This window comes from Crinia signifera, chromosome 1, assembly GCF_055691185.1.
Source record: "Crinia signifera chromosome 1, ASM5569118v1, whole genome shotgun sequence".
Lineage (NCBI taxonomy): Eukaryota > Metazoa > Chordata > Amphibia > Anura > Myobatrachidae > Crinia > Crinia signifera.
This window is the reverse complement of record NC_139217.1, coordinates 237,026,573-237,043,810: the sequence shown is the minus strand read 5'-3', so window position 1 is coordinate 237,043,810 and position 17,238 is coordinate 237,026,573.

Below are 17,238 nucleotides of genomic sequence, written 5' to 3'. Positions count from 1 at the left end.
TTTTATTCATAAAACACATGGTTATATTTATAGATCACGGGTGGTTTCCATTCAGGGAACACATCATTTCATTCATAAAACACAGGGTTCTATTCATAGAACACAGGGTTCCATTTATAGAACACTGGGTTCTATTCATAGAACACAAGGTTTTATTCATAGAACACATGGTTATATTTATAGATCACGGGTGGTTTCCATTCAGAGAACACATAATTTCATTCATAAAACACAGGGTTCTATTCATAGAACACAGGGTTCCATTTATAGAACACAGGGTTCTATTCATAGAACACAAGGTTTTATTCATAGAACACATGGTTATATTTATAGATCACGGGTGGTTTCCATTCAGAGAACACATAATTTTATTCATAAAACACAGGGTTCTATTCATAGAACATAGGGTTCCATTTATAGAACACAGGATTCTATTCATAGAACTCAAGGTTTTATTCATAGAACAGATGGTTATATTTATAGATCACGGGTGGTTTCCATTCAGAGAACACATAATTGCATTCATAAAACACAGGGCTCTATTCATAGAACACAGGGTTCCATTTATAGAACACAGGGTTCTATTCATAGAACACAAGGTTTTATTCATAGAACACATGGCTATATTTATAGATCACGGGTGGTTTCCATTCAGAGAACACATGGTTTCATTTATAAAACACAGGGTTCTATTTATAGAACACAGGATTCCATTCATAGAACACAGGGTTCTATTAATAGAACACAAGGTTTTATTCATAAAACACATGGTTATATTTATAGATCACGGGTGGTTTCCATTCAGAGAACACATGGTTTCATTCATAAAACACAGGGTTCAATTCATAGAACACAGGGTTCCATTTATAGAACACAGGGTTCTATTCATAGAAAACAAGGTTTTATTCATAGAACACATGGCTATATTTATAGATCACGGGTGGTTTCCATTCAGAGAACACATGGTTTCATTCATAAAACACAGGCTTCTATTTATAGAACACAGGGTTCCATTCATAGAACACAGGGTTCTATTAATAAAACACAAGGTTTTATTCATAAAACACATGGTTATATTTATAGATCACGGGTGGTTTCCATTCAGAGAACACATGGTTTCATTCATAAAACACAGGGTTCTATTCATAGAACACAGGGTTCCATTCATAGAACACAGGGTTCTATTAATAGAACACAAGGTTTTATTCATAAAACACATGGTTATATTTATAGATCACGGGTGGTTTCCATTCAGAGAACACATGATTTCATTCATAAAACACAGGGTTCTATTTATAGAACACAGGGTTCCATTCATAGAACACAGGGTTCTATTAATAGAACACAAGGATTTATTCATAAAACACATGGTTATATTTATAGATCACGGGTGGTTTCCAGTCAGAGAACACATGGTTTCATTCATAAAACACAGGGTTCTATTCATAGAACACAGGATTCCATTAATAGAACACAGGGTTCTATTAATAGAACACAAGGTTGTATTCATAAAACACATGGTTATATTTATAGATCACGGGTGGTTTCCATTCAGAGAACACATCATTTCATTCATAAAACACAGGGTTCTATTCATAGAACACAGGGTTCCATTTATAGAACACAGGGTTCTATTCATAGAACACAAGGTTTTATTCATAAAACACATGGTTATATTTATAGATCACGGGTGGTTTCCATTCAGAGAACACATAATTTCATTCATAAAACACAGGGTTCTATTCATAGAACACAGGGTTCCATTTATAGAACACAGGGTTCTATTCATAGAACTCAAGGTTTTATTCATAGAACAGATGGTTATATTTATAGATCACGGGTGGTTTCCATTCAGAGAACACATAATTGCATTCATAAAACACAGGGTTCTATTCATAGAACACAGGGTTCCATTTATAGAACACAGGGTTCTATTCATAGAACACAAGGTTTTATTCATAAAACACATGGTTATATCTATAGATCGCGGGTGGTTTCCATTCAGAGAACACATGGTTTCATTCATAAAACACAGGGTTCTATTCATAGAACACAGGGTTCCATTCATAGAACACAGGGTTCTATTAATAGAACACAAGGTTTTATTCATAAAACACATGGTTATATTTATAGATCACGGGTGGTTTCCATTCAGAGAACACATCATTTCATTCATAAAACACAGGGTTCTATTCATAGAACACAGGGTTCCATTTATAGAACACTGGGTTCTATTCATAGACCACAAGGTTTTATTCATAGAACACATGGTTATATTTATAGATCACGGGTGGTTTTCATTCAGAGAACACATAATTTTATTCATAAAACACAGGGTTCTATTCATAGAACACAGGGTTCCATTTATAGAACACAGGGTTCTATTCATAGAACACAAGGTTTTATTCATAGAACACATGGCTATATTTATAGATCACGGGTGGTTTCCATTCAGAGAACACATGGTTTCATTCATAAAACACAGGGTTCTATTTATAGAACACATGGTTCCATTCATAGAACACAGGGTTCTATTAATAGAAAACAAGGTTTTATTCATAAAACACATGGTTATATTTATAGATCATGGGTGGTTTCCATTCAGAGAACACATAATTTCATTCATAAAACACAGGGTTCTATTCATAGAACACAGGGTTCCATTTATAGAACACAGGGTTCTATTCATAGAACACAAGGTTTTATTCATAGAACACATGGTTATATTTATAGATCACGGGTGGTTTCCATTCAGAGAACACATAATTTTATTCATAAAACACAGGGTTCTATTCATAGAACACAGGGTTCCATTTATAGAACACAGGGTTCTATTCATAGAACTCAAGGTTTTATTCATAGAACAGATGGTTATATTTATAGATCACGGGTGGTTTCCATTCAGAGAACACATAATTGCATTCATAAAACACAGGGTTCTATTCATAGAACACAGGGTTCCATTTATAGAACACAGGGTTCTATTCATAGAACACAAGGTTTTATTCATAGAACACATGGCTATATTTATAGATCACGGGTGGTTTCCATTCAGAGAACACATAATTTCATTCATAAAACACAGGGTTCTATTTATAGAACACAGGGTTCCATTCATAGAACACAGGGTTCTATTAATAGAACACAAGGTTTTATTCATAAAACACATGGTTATATTTATAGATCACGGGTGGTTTCCATTCAGAGAACACATGGTTTCATTCATAAAACACAGGGTTCTATTCATAGAACACAGGGTTCCATTCATAGAACACAGGGTTCTATTAAGAGAACACAAGGTTTTATTCATAGAACACATGGCTATATTTATAGATCACGGGTGGTTTCCATTCAGAGAACACATGGTTTCATTCATAAAACACAGGGTTCTATTTATAGAACACAGGGTTCCATTCATAGAACACAGGGTTCTATTAATAGAACACAAGGTTTTATTCATAAAACACATGGTTATATTTATAGATCACGGGTGGTTTCCATTCAGAGAACACATGGTTTCATTCATAAAACACAGGGTTCTATTCATAGAACACAGGGTTCCATTCATAGAACACAGGGTTCTATTAATAGAACACAAGGTTGTATTCATAAAACACATGGTTATATTTATAGATCACGGGTGGTTTCCATTCAGAGAACACATCATTTCATTCATAAAACACAGGGTTCTATTCATAGAACACAGGGTTCCATTTATAGAACACTGGGTTCTATTCATAGACCACAAGGTTTTATTCATAGAACACATGGTTATATTTATAGATCACGGGTGGTTTCCATTCAGAGAACACATAATTTTATTCATAAAACACAGGGTTCAATTCATAGAACACAGGGTTCCATTTATAGAACACAGGGTTCTATTCATAGAACTCAAGGTTTTATTCATAGAACAGATGGTTATATTTATAGATCACGGGTGGTTTCCATTCAGAGAACACATAATTGCATTCATAAAACACAGGGTTCTATTTATAGAACACAGGGTTCCATTCATAGAACACAGGGTTCTATTAATAAAACACAAGGTTTTATTCATAAAACACATGGTTATATTTATAGATCACGGGTGGTTTCCATTCAGAGAACACATGGTTTCATTCATAAAACACAGGGTTCAATTCATAGAACACAGGGTTCCATTTATAGAACACAGGGTTCTATTCATAGAAAACAAGGTTTTATTCATAGAACACATGGCTATATTTATAGATCACGGGTGGTTTCCATTTAGAGAACACATGGTTTCATTCATAAAACACAGGGTTCTATTTATAGAACACAGGGTTCCATTCATAGAACACAGGGTTCTATTAATAAAACACAAGGTTTTATTCATAAAACACATGGTTATATTTATAGATCACGGGTGGTTTCCATTCAGAGAACACATGGTTTAATTCATAAAACACAGGGTTCTATTCATAGAACACAGGGTTGCATTCATAGAACACAGGGTTCTATTAATAGAACACAAGGTTTTATTCATAAAACACATGGTTATATTTATAGATCACGGGTGGTTTCCATTCAGAGAACACATGATTTCATTCATAAAACACAGGGTTCTATTTATAGAACACAGGGTTCCATTCATAGAACACAGGGTTCTATTAATAGAACACAAGGTTTTATTCATAAAACACATGGTTATATTTATAGATCACGGGTGGTTTCCAGTCAGAGAACACATGGTTTCATTCATAAAACACAGGGTTCTATTCATAGAACACAGGGTTCCATTCATAGAACACAGGGTTCTATTAATAGAACACAAGGTTTTATTCATAAAACACATGGTTATATTTATAGATCACGGGTGGTTTCCATTCAGAGAACACATGATTTCATTCATAAAACACAGGGTTCTATTTATAGAACACAGGGTTCCATTCATAGAACACAGGGTTCTATTAATAGAACACAAGGTTTTATTCATAGAACACATGGCTATATTTATAGATCACGGGTGGTTTCCATTCAGAGAACACATCATTTCATTCATAAAACACAGGGTTCTATTCATAGAACACAGGGTTCCATTTATAGAACACTGGGTTCTATTCATAGACCACAAGGTTTTATTCATAGAACACATGGTAATATTTATAGATCACGGGTGGTTTTCATTCAGAGAACACATAATTTTATTCATAAAACACAGGGTTCTATTCATAGAACGCAGGGTTCCATTTATAGAACACAGGGTTCTATTCATAGAACACAAGGTTTTATTCATAGAACACATGGCTATATTTATAGATCACGGGTGGTTTCCATTCAGAGAACACATGGTTTCATTCATAAAACACAGGGTTCTATTTATAGAACACAGGGTTCCATTCATAGAACACAGGGTTCTATTAATAGAACACAAGGTTTTATTCATAAAACACATGGTTATATTTATAGATCACGGGTGGTTTCCATTCAGAGAACACATGGTTTCATTCATAAAACACAGCGTTTTATTCATAGAACACAGGGTTCCATTCATAGAACACAGGGTTCTATTAAGAGAGCACAAGGTTTTATTCATAAAACACATGGTTATATTTATAGATCACGGGTGGTTTCCATTCAGAGAACACATCATTTCATTCATAAAACACAGGGTTCTATTCATAGAACACAGGGTTCCATTTATAGAACACTGGGTTCTATTAATAGAACACAAGGTTTTATTCATAGAACACATGGTTATATATAAAGATCACGGGTGGTTTCCATTCAGAGAACACATAATTTCATTCATAAAACACAGGGTTCTATTCATAGAACACAGGGTTCCATTTATAGAACACAGGGTTCTATTCATAGAACACAAGGTTTTATTCATAGAACACATGGTTATATTTATAGATCACGGGTGGTTTCCATTCAGAGAACACATAATTTTATTCATAAAACACAGGGTTCTATTCATAGAACACAGGGTTCCATTTATAGAACACAGGGTTCTATTCATAGAACACAAGGTTTTATTCATAGAACACATGGCTATATTTATAGATCACGGGTGGTTTCCATTCAGAGAACACATGGTTTCATTCATAAAACACAGGGTTCTATTCATAGAACACAGGGTTCCATTCATAGAACACAGGGTTCTATTAATAGAACACAAGGTTTTATTCATAAAACACATGGTTATATTTATAGATCACGGGTGGTTTCCATTCAGAGAATACATAATTTCATTCATAAAACACAGGGTTCTATTCATAGAACACAGGGTTCCATTTATAGAACACAGGGTTCTATTCATATAACACAAGGTTTTATTCATAGAACACATGGTTATATTTATAGATCACGGGTGGTTTCCATTCAGAGAACACATAATTTTATTCATAAAACACAGGGTTCTATTCATAGAACACAGGGTTCCATTTATAGAACACAGGGTTCTATTCATAGAACTCAAGGTTTTATTCATAGAACAGATGGTTATATTTATAGATCACGGGTGGTTTCCATTCAGAGAACACATAATTGCATTCATAAAACACAGGGTTCTATTCATAGAACACAGGGTTCCATTTATAGAACACAGGGTTCTATTCATAGAACTCAAGGTTTTATTCATAGAACAGATGGTTATATTTATAGATCACGGGTGGTTTCCATTCAGAGAACACATATTTGCATTCATAAAACACAGGGTTCTATTCATAGAACACAGGGTTCCATTTATAGAACACAGGGTTCTATTCATAGAACACAAGGTTTTATTCATAGAACACATGGCTATATTTATAGATCACGGGTGGTTTCCATTCAGAGAACACATGGTTTCATTCATAAAACACAGGGTTCTATTTATAGAACACAGGGTTCCATTCATAGAACACAGGGTTCTATTAATAGAACACAAGGTTTTATTCATAAAACACATGGTTATATTTATAGATCACGGGTGGTTTCCATTCAGAGAACACATGGTTTCATTCATAAAACACAGGGTTCTATTCATAGAACACAGGGTTCCATTTATAGAACACAGGGTTCTATTAATAGAACACAAGGTTTTATTCATAAAACACATGGTTATATTTATAGATCACGGGTGGTTTTCATTCAGAGAACACATAATCTTATTCATAAAACACAGGGTTCTATTCATAGAACACAGGGTTCCATTCATAGAACACAGGGTTCTATTAAGAGAACACAAGGTTTTATTCATAGAACACATGGCTATATTTATAGATCACGGGTGGTTTCCATTCAGAGAACACATCATTTCATTCATAAAACACAGGGTTCTATTCATAGAACACAGGGTTCCATTTATAGAACACTGGGTTCTATTCAAAGACCACAAGGTTTTATTCATAGAACACATGGTTATATTTATAGATCACGGGTGGTTTTCATTCAGAGAACACATAATTTTATTCATAAAACACAGGGTTCTATTCATAGAACACAGGGTTCCATTTATAGAACACAGGGTTCTATTCATAGAACACAAGGTTTTATTCATAGAACACATGGCTATATTTATAGATCACGGGTGGTTTCCATTCAGAGAACACATGGTTTCATTCATAAAACACAGGGTTCTATTTATAGAACACAGGGTTCCATTCATAGAACACAGGGTTCTATTAATAGAACACAAGGTTTTATTCATAAAACACATGGTTATATTTATAGATCACGGGTGGTTTCCATTCAGAGAACACATGGTTTCATTCATAAAACACAGGGTTCTATTCATAGAACACAGGGTTCCATTCATAGAACACAGGGTTCTATTAAGAGAACACAAGGTTTTATTCATAGAACACATGGCTATATTTATAGATCACGGGTGGTTTCCATTCAGAGAACACATCATTTCATTCATAAAACACAGGGTTCTATTCATAGAACACAGGGTTCCATTTATAGAACACTGGGTTCTATTCATAGACCACAAGGTTTTATTCATAGAACACATGGTTATATTTATAGATCACGGGTGGTTTTCATTCAGAGAACACATAATTTTATTCATAAAACACAGGGTTCTATTCATAGAACACAGGGTTCCATTTATAGAACACAGGGTTCTATTCATAGAACACAAGGTTTTATTCATAGAACACATGGCTATATTTATAGATCACGGGTGGTTTCCATTCAGAGAACACATGGTTTCATTCATAAAACACAGGGTTCTATTTATAGAACACAGGGTTCCATTCATAGAACACAGGGTTCTATTAATAGAACACAAGGTTTTATTCATAAAACACATGGTTATATTTATAGATCACGGGTGGTTTCCATTCAGAGAACACATGGTTTCATTCATAAAACACAGGGTTCTATTCATAGAACACAGGGTTCCATTCATAGAACACAGGGTTCTATTAAGAGAACACAAGGTTTTATTCATAGAACACATGGTTATATATAAAGATCACGGGTGGTTTCCATTCAGAGAACACATAATTTCATTCATAAAACACAGGGTTCTATTCATAGAACACAGGGTTCCATTTATAGAACACAGGGTTCTATTCATAGAACACAAGGTTTTATTCATAGAACACATGGTTATATTTATAGATCACGGGTGGTTTCCATTCAGAGAACACATAATTTTATTCATAAAACACAGGGTTCTATTCATAGAACACAGGGTTCCATTTATAGAACACAGGGTTCTATTCATAGAACTCAAGGTTTTATTCATAGAACAGATTGTTATATTTATAGATCACGGGTGGTTTCCATTCAGAGAACACATAATTGCATTCATAAAACACAGGGTTCTATTCATAGAACACAGGGTTCCATTTATAGAACACAGGGTTCTATTCATAGAACACAAGGTTTTATTCATAGAACACATGGCTATATTTATAGATCACGGGTGGTTTCCATTCAGAGAACACATGGTTTCATTCATAAAACACAGGGTTCTATTCATAGAACACAGGGTTCCATTCATAGAACACAGGGTTCTATTAATAGAACACAAGGTTTTATTCATAAAACACATGGTTATATTTATAGATCATGGGTGGTTTCCATTCAGAGAACACATAATTTCATTCATAAAACACAGGGTTCTATTCATAGAACACAGGGTTCCATTTATAGAACACAGGGTTCTATTCATAGAACACAAGGTTTTATTCATAGAACACATGGTCATATTTATAGATCACGGGTGGTTTCCATTCAGAGAACACATAATTTTATTCATAAAACACAGGGTTCTATTCATAGAACACAGGGTTCCATTTATAGAACACAGGGTTCTATTCATAGAACTCAAGGTTTTATTCATAGAACAGATGGTTATATTTATAGATCACGGGTGGTTTCCATTCAGAGAACACATAATTGCATTCATAAAACACAGGGTTCTATTCATAGAACACAGGGTTCCATTTATAGAACACAGGGTTCTATTCATAGAACACAAGGTTTTATTCATAGAACACATGGCTATATTTATAGATCACGGGTGGTTTCCATTCAGAGAACACATAATTTCATTCATAAAACACAGGGTTCTATTTATAGAACACAGGGTTCCATTCATAGAACACAGGGTTCTATTAATAGAACACAAGGTTTTATTCATAAAACACATGGTTATATTTATAGATCACGGGTGGTTTCCATTCAGAGAACACATGGTTTCATTCATAAAACACAGGGTTCTATTCATAGAACACAGGGTTCCATTCATAGAACACAGGGTTCTATTAAGAGAACACAAGGTTTTATTCATAGAACACATGGCTATATTTATAGATCACGGGTGGTTTCCATTCAGAGAACACATGGTTTAATTCATAAAACACAGGGTTCTATTTATAGAACACAGGGTTCCATTCATAGAACACAGGGTTCTATTAATAGAACACAAGGTTTTATTCATAAAACACATGGTTATATTTATAGATCACGGGTGGTTTCCATTCAGAGAACACATCATTTCATTCATAAAACACAGGGTTCTATTCATAGAACACAGGGTTCCATATATAGAACACTGGGTTCTATTCATAGACCACAAGGTTTTATTCATAGAACACATGGTTATATTTATAGATCACGGGTGGTTTTCATTCAGAGAACACATAATTTTATTCATAAAACACAGGGTTCTATTCATAGAACACAGGGTTCCATTTATAGAACACAGGGTTCTATTCATAGAACACAAGGTTTTATTCATAGAACACATGGCTATATTTATAGATCACGGGTGGTTTCCATTCAGAGAACACATGGTTTCATTCATAAAACACAGGGTTCTATTTATAGAACACAGGGTTCCATTCATAGAACACAGGGTTCTATTAATAGAACACAAGGTTTTATTCATAAAACACATGGTTATATTTATAGATCACGGGTGGTTTCCATTCAGAGAACACATGGTTTCATTCATAAAACACAGGGTTCTATTCATAGAACACAGGGTTCCATTCATAGAACACAGGGTTCTATTAAGAGAACACAAGGTTTTATTCATAAAACACATGGTTATATTTATAGATCACGGGTGGTTTCCATTCAGGGAACACATGGTTTCATTCATAAAACACAGGGTTCAATTCATAGAACACAGGGTTCCATTTATAGAACACAGGGTTCTATTCATAGAAAACAAGGTTTTATTCATAGAACACATGGCTATATTTATAGATCACGGGTGGTTTCCATTCAGAGAACACATGGTTTCATTCATAAAACACAGGGTTCTATTTATAGAACACAGGGTTCCATTTATAGAACACAGGGTTCTATTAATAAAACACAAGGTTTTATTCATAAAACACATGGTTATATTTATAGATCACGGGTGGTTTCCATTCAGAGAACACATGGTTTCATTCATAAAACACAGGGTTCTATTCATAGAACACAGGGTTCCATTCATAGAACACAGGGTTCTATTAATAGAACACAAGGTTTTATTCATAAAACACATGGTTATATTTATAGATCACGGGTGGTTTCCATTCAGAGAACACATGATTTCATTCATAAAACACAGGGTTCTATTTATAGAACACAGGGTTCCATTCATAGAACACAGGGTTCTATTAATAGAACACAAGGATTTATTCATAAAACACATGGTTATATTTATAGATCACGGGTGGTTTCCAGTCAGAGAACACATGGTTTCATTCATAAAACACAGGGTTCTATTCATAGAACACAGGATTCCATTAATAGAACACAGGGTTCTATTAATAGAACACAAGGTTGTATTCATAAAACACATGGTTATATTTATAGATCACGGGTGGTTTCCATTCAGAGAACACATCATTTCATTCATAAAACACAGGGTTCTATTCATAGAACACAGGGTTCCATTTATAGAACACAGGGTTCTATTCATAGAACACAAGGTTTTATTCATAAAACACATGGTTATATTTATAGATCACGGGTGGTTTCCATTCAGAGAACACATAATTTCATTCATAAAACACAGGGTTCTATTCATAGAACACAGGGTTCCATTTATAGAACACAGGGTTCTATTCATAGAACTCAAGGTTTTATTCATAGAACAGATGGTTATATTTATAGATCACGGGTGGTTTCCATTCAGAGAACACATAATTGCATTCATAAAACACAGGGTTCTATTCATAGAACACAGGGTTCCATTTATAGAACACAGGGTTCTATTCATAGAACACAAGGTTTTATTCATAAAACACATGGTTATATTTATAGATCGCGGGTGGTTTCCATTCAGAGAACACATGGTTTCATTCATAAAACACAGGGTTCTATTCATAGAACACAGGGTTCCATTCATAGAACACAGGGTTCTATTAATAGAACACAAGGTTTTATTCATAAAACACATGGTTATATTTATAGATCGCGGGTGGTTTCCATTCAGAGAACACATGGTTTCATTCATAAAACACAGGGTTCTATTCATAGAACACAGGGTTCCATTCATAGAACACATGGTTCTATTAATAGAACACAAGGTTTTATTCATAAAACACATGGTTATATTTATAGATCACGGGTGGTTTCCATTCAGAGAACACATGGTTTCATTCATAAAACACAGAATTCAATTCATAGAACACAGGGTTCCATTTATAGAACACAGGGTTCTATTCATAGAAAACAAGGTTTTATTCATAGAACACATGGCTATATTTATAGATCACGGGTGGTTTCCATTTAGAGAACACATGGTTTCATTCATAAAACACAGGGTTCTATTTATAGAACACAGGGTTCCATTCATAGAACACAGGGTTCTATTAATAAAACACAAGGTTTTATTCATAAAACACATGGTTATATTTATAGATCACGGGTGGTTTCCATTCAGAGAACACATGGTTTCATTCATAAAACACAGGGTTCTATTCATAGAACACAGGGTTGCATTCATAGAACACAGGGTTCTATTAATAGAACACAAGGTTTTATTCATAAAACACATGGTTATATTTATAGATCACGGGTGGTTTCCATTCAGAGAACACATGATTTCATTCATAAAACACAGGGTTCTATTTATAGAACACAGGGTTCCATTCATAGAACACAGGGTTCTATTAATAGAACACAAGGTTTTATTCATAAAACACATGGTTATATTTATAGATCACGGGTGGTTTCCAGTCAGAGAACACATGGTTTCATTCATAAAACACAGGGTTCTATTCATAGAACACAGGGTTCCATTCATAGAACACAGGGTTCTATTAATAGAACACAAGGTTTTATTCATAAAACACATGGTTATATTTATAGATCACGGGTGGTTTCCATTCAGAGAACACATGATTTCATTCATAAAACACAGGGTTCTATTTATAGAACACAGGGTTCCATTCATAGAACACAGGGTTCTATTAATAGAACACAAGGTTTTATTCATAGAACACATGGCTATATTTATAGATCACGGGTGGTTTCCATTCAGAGAACACATCATTTCATTCATAAAACACAGGGTTCTATTCATAGAACACAGGGTTCCATTTATAGAACACTGGGTTCTATTCATAGACCACAAGGTTTTATTCATAGAACACATGGTAATATTTATAGATCACGGGTGGTTTTCATTCAGAGAACACATAATTTTATTCATAAAACACAGGGTTCTATTCATAGAACACAGGGTTCCATTTATAGAACACAGGGTTCTATTCATAGAACACAAGGTTTTATTCATAGAACACATGGCTATATTTATAGATCACGGGTGGTTTCCATTCAGAGAACACATGGTTTCATTCATAAAACACAGGGTTCTATTTATAGAACACAGGGTTCCATTCATAGAACACAGGGTTCTATTAATAGAACACAAGGTTTTATTCATAAAACACATGGTTATATTTATAGATCACGGGTGGTTTCCATTCAGAGAACACATGGTTTCATTCATAAAACACAGCGTTTTATTCATAGAACACAGGGTTCCATTCATAGAACACAGGGTTCTATTAAGAGAACACAAGGTTTTATTCATAAAACACATGGTTATATTTATAGATTACGGGTGGTTTCCATTCAGAGAACACATCATTTCATTCATAAAACACAGGGTTCTATTCATAGAACACAGGGTTCCATTTATAGAACACTGGGTTCTATTAATAGAACACAAGGTTTTATTCATAGAACACATGGTTATATATAAAGATCACGGGTGGTTTCCATTCAGAGAACACATAATTTCATTCATAAAACACAGGGTTCTATTCATAGAACACAGGGTTCCATTTATAGAACACAGGGTTCTATTCATAGAACACAAGGTTTTTTTCATAGAACACATGGTTATATTTATAGATCACGGGTGGTTTCCATTCAGAGAACACATAATTTTATTCATAAAACACAGGGTTCTATTCATAGAACACAGGGTTCCATTTATAGAACACAGGGTTCTATTCATAGAACACAAGGTTTTATTCATAGAACACATGGCTATATTTATAGATCACGGGTGGTTTCCATTCAGAGAACACATGGTTTCATTCATAAAACACAGGGTTCTATTCATAGAACACAGGGTTCCATTCATAGAACACAGGGTTCTATTAATAGAACACAAGGTTTTATTCATAAAACACATGGTTATATTTATAGATCACGGGTGGTTTCCATTCAGAGAACACATAATTTCATTCATAAAACACAGGGTTCTATTCATAGAACACAGGGTTCCATTTATAGAACACAGGGTTCTATTCATATAACACAAGGTTTTATTCATAGAACACATGGTTATATTTATAGATCACGGGTGGTTTCCATTCAGAGAACACATAATTTTATTCATAAAACACAGGGTTCTATTCATAGAACACAGGGTTCCATTTATAGAACACAGGGTTCTATTCATAGAACTCAAGGTTTTATTCATAGAACAGATGGTTATATTTATAGATCACGGGTGGTTTCCATTCAGAGAACACATAATTGCATTCATAAAACACAGGGTTCTATTCATAGAACACAGGGTTCCATTTATAGAACACAGGGTTCTATTCATAGAACACAAGGTTTTATTCATAGAACACATGGCTATATTTATAGATCACGGGTGGTTTCCATTCAGAGAACACATGGTTTCATTCATAAAACACAGGGTTCTATTTATAGAACACAGGGTTCCATTCATAGAACACAGGGTTCTATTAATAGAACACAAGGTTTTATTCATAAAACACATGTTTATATTTATAGATCATGGGTGGTTTCCATTCAGAGAACACATGGTTTCATTCATAAAACACAGGGTTCTATTCATAGAACACAGGGTTCCATTTATAGAACACAGGGTTCTATTCATAGAACACAAGGTTTTATTCATAGAACACATGGTTATATTTATAGATCACGGGTGGTTTCCATTCAGAGAACACATAATTTTATTCATAAAACACAGGGTTCTATTCATAGAACACAGGGTTCCATTTATAGAACACAGGGTTCTATTCATAGAACACAAGGTTTTATTCATAGAACACATGGCTATATTTATAGATCACGGGTGGTTTCCATTCAGAGAACACATGGTTTCATTCATAAAACACAGGGTTCTATTCATAGAACACAGGGTTCCATTCATAGAACACAGGGTTCTATTAATAGAACACAAGGTTTTATTCATAAAACACATGGTTATATTTATAGATCACGGGTGGTTTCCATTCAGAGAATACATAATTTCATTCATAAAACACAGGGTTCTATTCATAGAACACAGGGTTCCATTTATAGAACACAGGGTTCTATTCATATAACACAAGGTTTTATTCATAGAACACATGGTTATATTTATAGATCACGGGTGGTTTCCATTCAGAGAACACATAATTTTATTCATAAAACACAGGGTTCTATTCATAGAACACAGGGTTCCATTTATAGAACACAGGGTTCTATTCATAGAACTCAAGGTTTTATTCATAGAACAGATGGTTATATTTATAGATCACGGGTGGTTTCCATTCAGAGAACACATAATTGCATTCATAAAACACAGGGTTCTATTCATAGAACACAGGGTTCCATTTATAGAACACAGGGTTCTATTCATAGAACTCAAGGTTTTATTCATAGAACAGATGGTTATATTTATAGATCACGGGTGGTTTCCATTCAGAGAACACATAATTGCATTCATAAAACACAGGGTTCTATTCATAGAACACAGGGTTCCATTTATAGAACACAGGGTTCTATTCATAGAACACAAGGTTTTATTCATAGAACACATGGCTATATTTATAGATCACGGGTGGTTTCCATTCAGAGAACACATGGTTTCATTCATAAAACACAGGGTTCTATTTATAGAACACAGGGTTCCATTCATAGAACACAGGGTTCTATTAATAGAACACAAGGTTTTATTCATAAAACACATGGTTATATTTATAGATCACGGGTGGTTTCCATTCAGAGAACACATGGTTTCATTCATAAAACACAGGGTTCTATTCATAGAACACAGGGTTCCATTTATAGAACACAGGGTTCTATTAATAGAACACAAGGTTTTATTCATAAAACACATGGTTATATTTATAGATCACGGGTGGTTTTCATTCAGAGAACACATAATCTTATTCATAAAACACAGGGTTCTATTCATAGAACACAGGGTTCCATTCATAGAACACAGGGTTCTATTAAGAGAACACAAGGTTTTATTCATAGAACACATGGCTATATTTATAGATCACGGGTGGTTTCCATTCAGAGAACACATCATTTCATTCATAAAACACAGGGTTCTATTCATAGAACACAGGGTTCCATTTATAGAACACTGGGTTCTATTCAAAGACCACAAGGTTTTATTCATAGAACACATGGTTATATTTATAGATCACGGGTGGTTTTCATTCAGAGAACACATAATTTTATTCATAAAACACAGGGTTCTATTCATAGAACACAGGGTTCCATTTATAGAACACAGGGTTCTATTCATAGAACACAAGGTTTTATTCATAGAACACATGGCTATATTTATAGATCACGGGTGGTTTCCATTCAGAGAACACATGGTTTCATTCATAAAACACAGGGTTCTATTTATAGAACACAGGGTTCCATTCATAGAACACAGGGTTCTATTAATAGAACACAAGGTTTTATTCATAAAACACATGGTTATATTTATAGATCACGGGTGGTTTCCATTCAGAGAACACATGGTTTCATTCATAAAACACAGGGTTCTATTCATAGAACACAGGGTTCCATTCATAGAACACAGGGTTCTATTAAGAGAACACAAGGTTTTATTCATAGAACACATGGCTATATTTATAGATCACGGGTGGTTTCCATTCAGAGAACACATCATTTCATTCATAAAACACAGGGTTCTATTCATAGAACACAGGGTTCCATTTATAGAACACTGGGTTCTATTCATAGACCACAAGGTTTTATTCATAGAACACATGGTTATATTTATAGATCACGGGTGGTTTTCATTCAGAGAACACATAATTTTATTCATAAAACACAGGGTTCTATTCATAGAACACAGGGTTCCATTTATAGAACACAGGGTTCTATTCATAGAACACAAGGTTTTATTCATAGAACACATGGCTATATTTATAGATCACGGGTGGTTTCCATTCAGAGAACACATGGTTTCATTCATAAAACACAGGGTTCTATTTATAGAACACAGGGTTCCATTCATAGAACACAGGGTTCTATTAA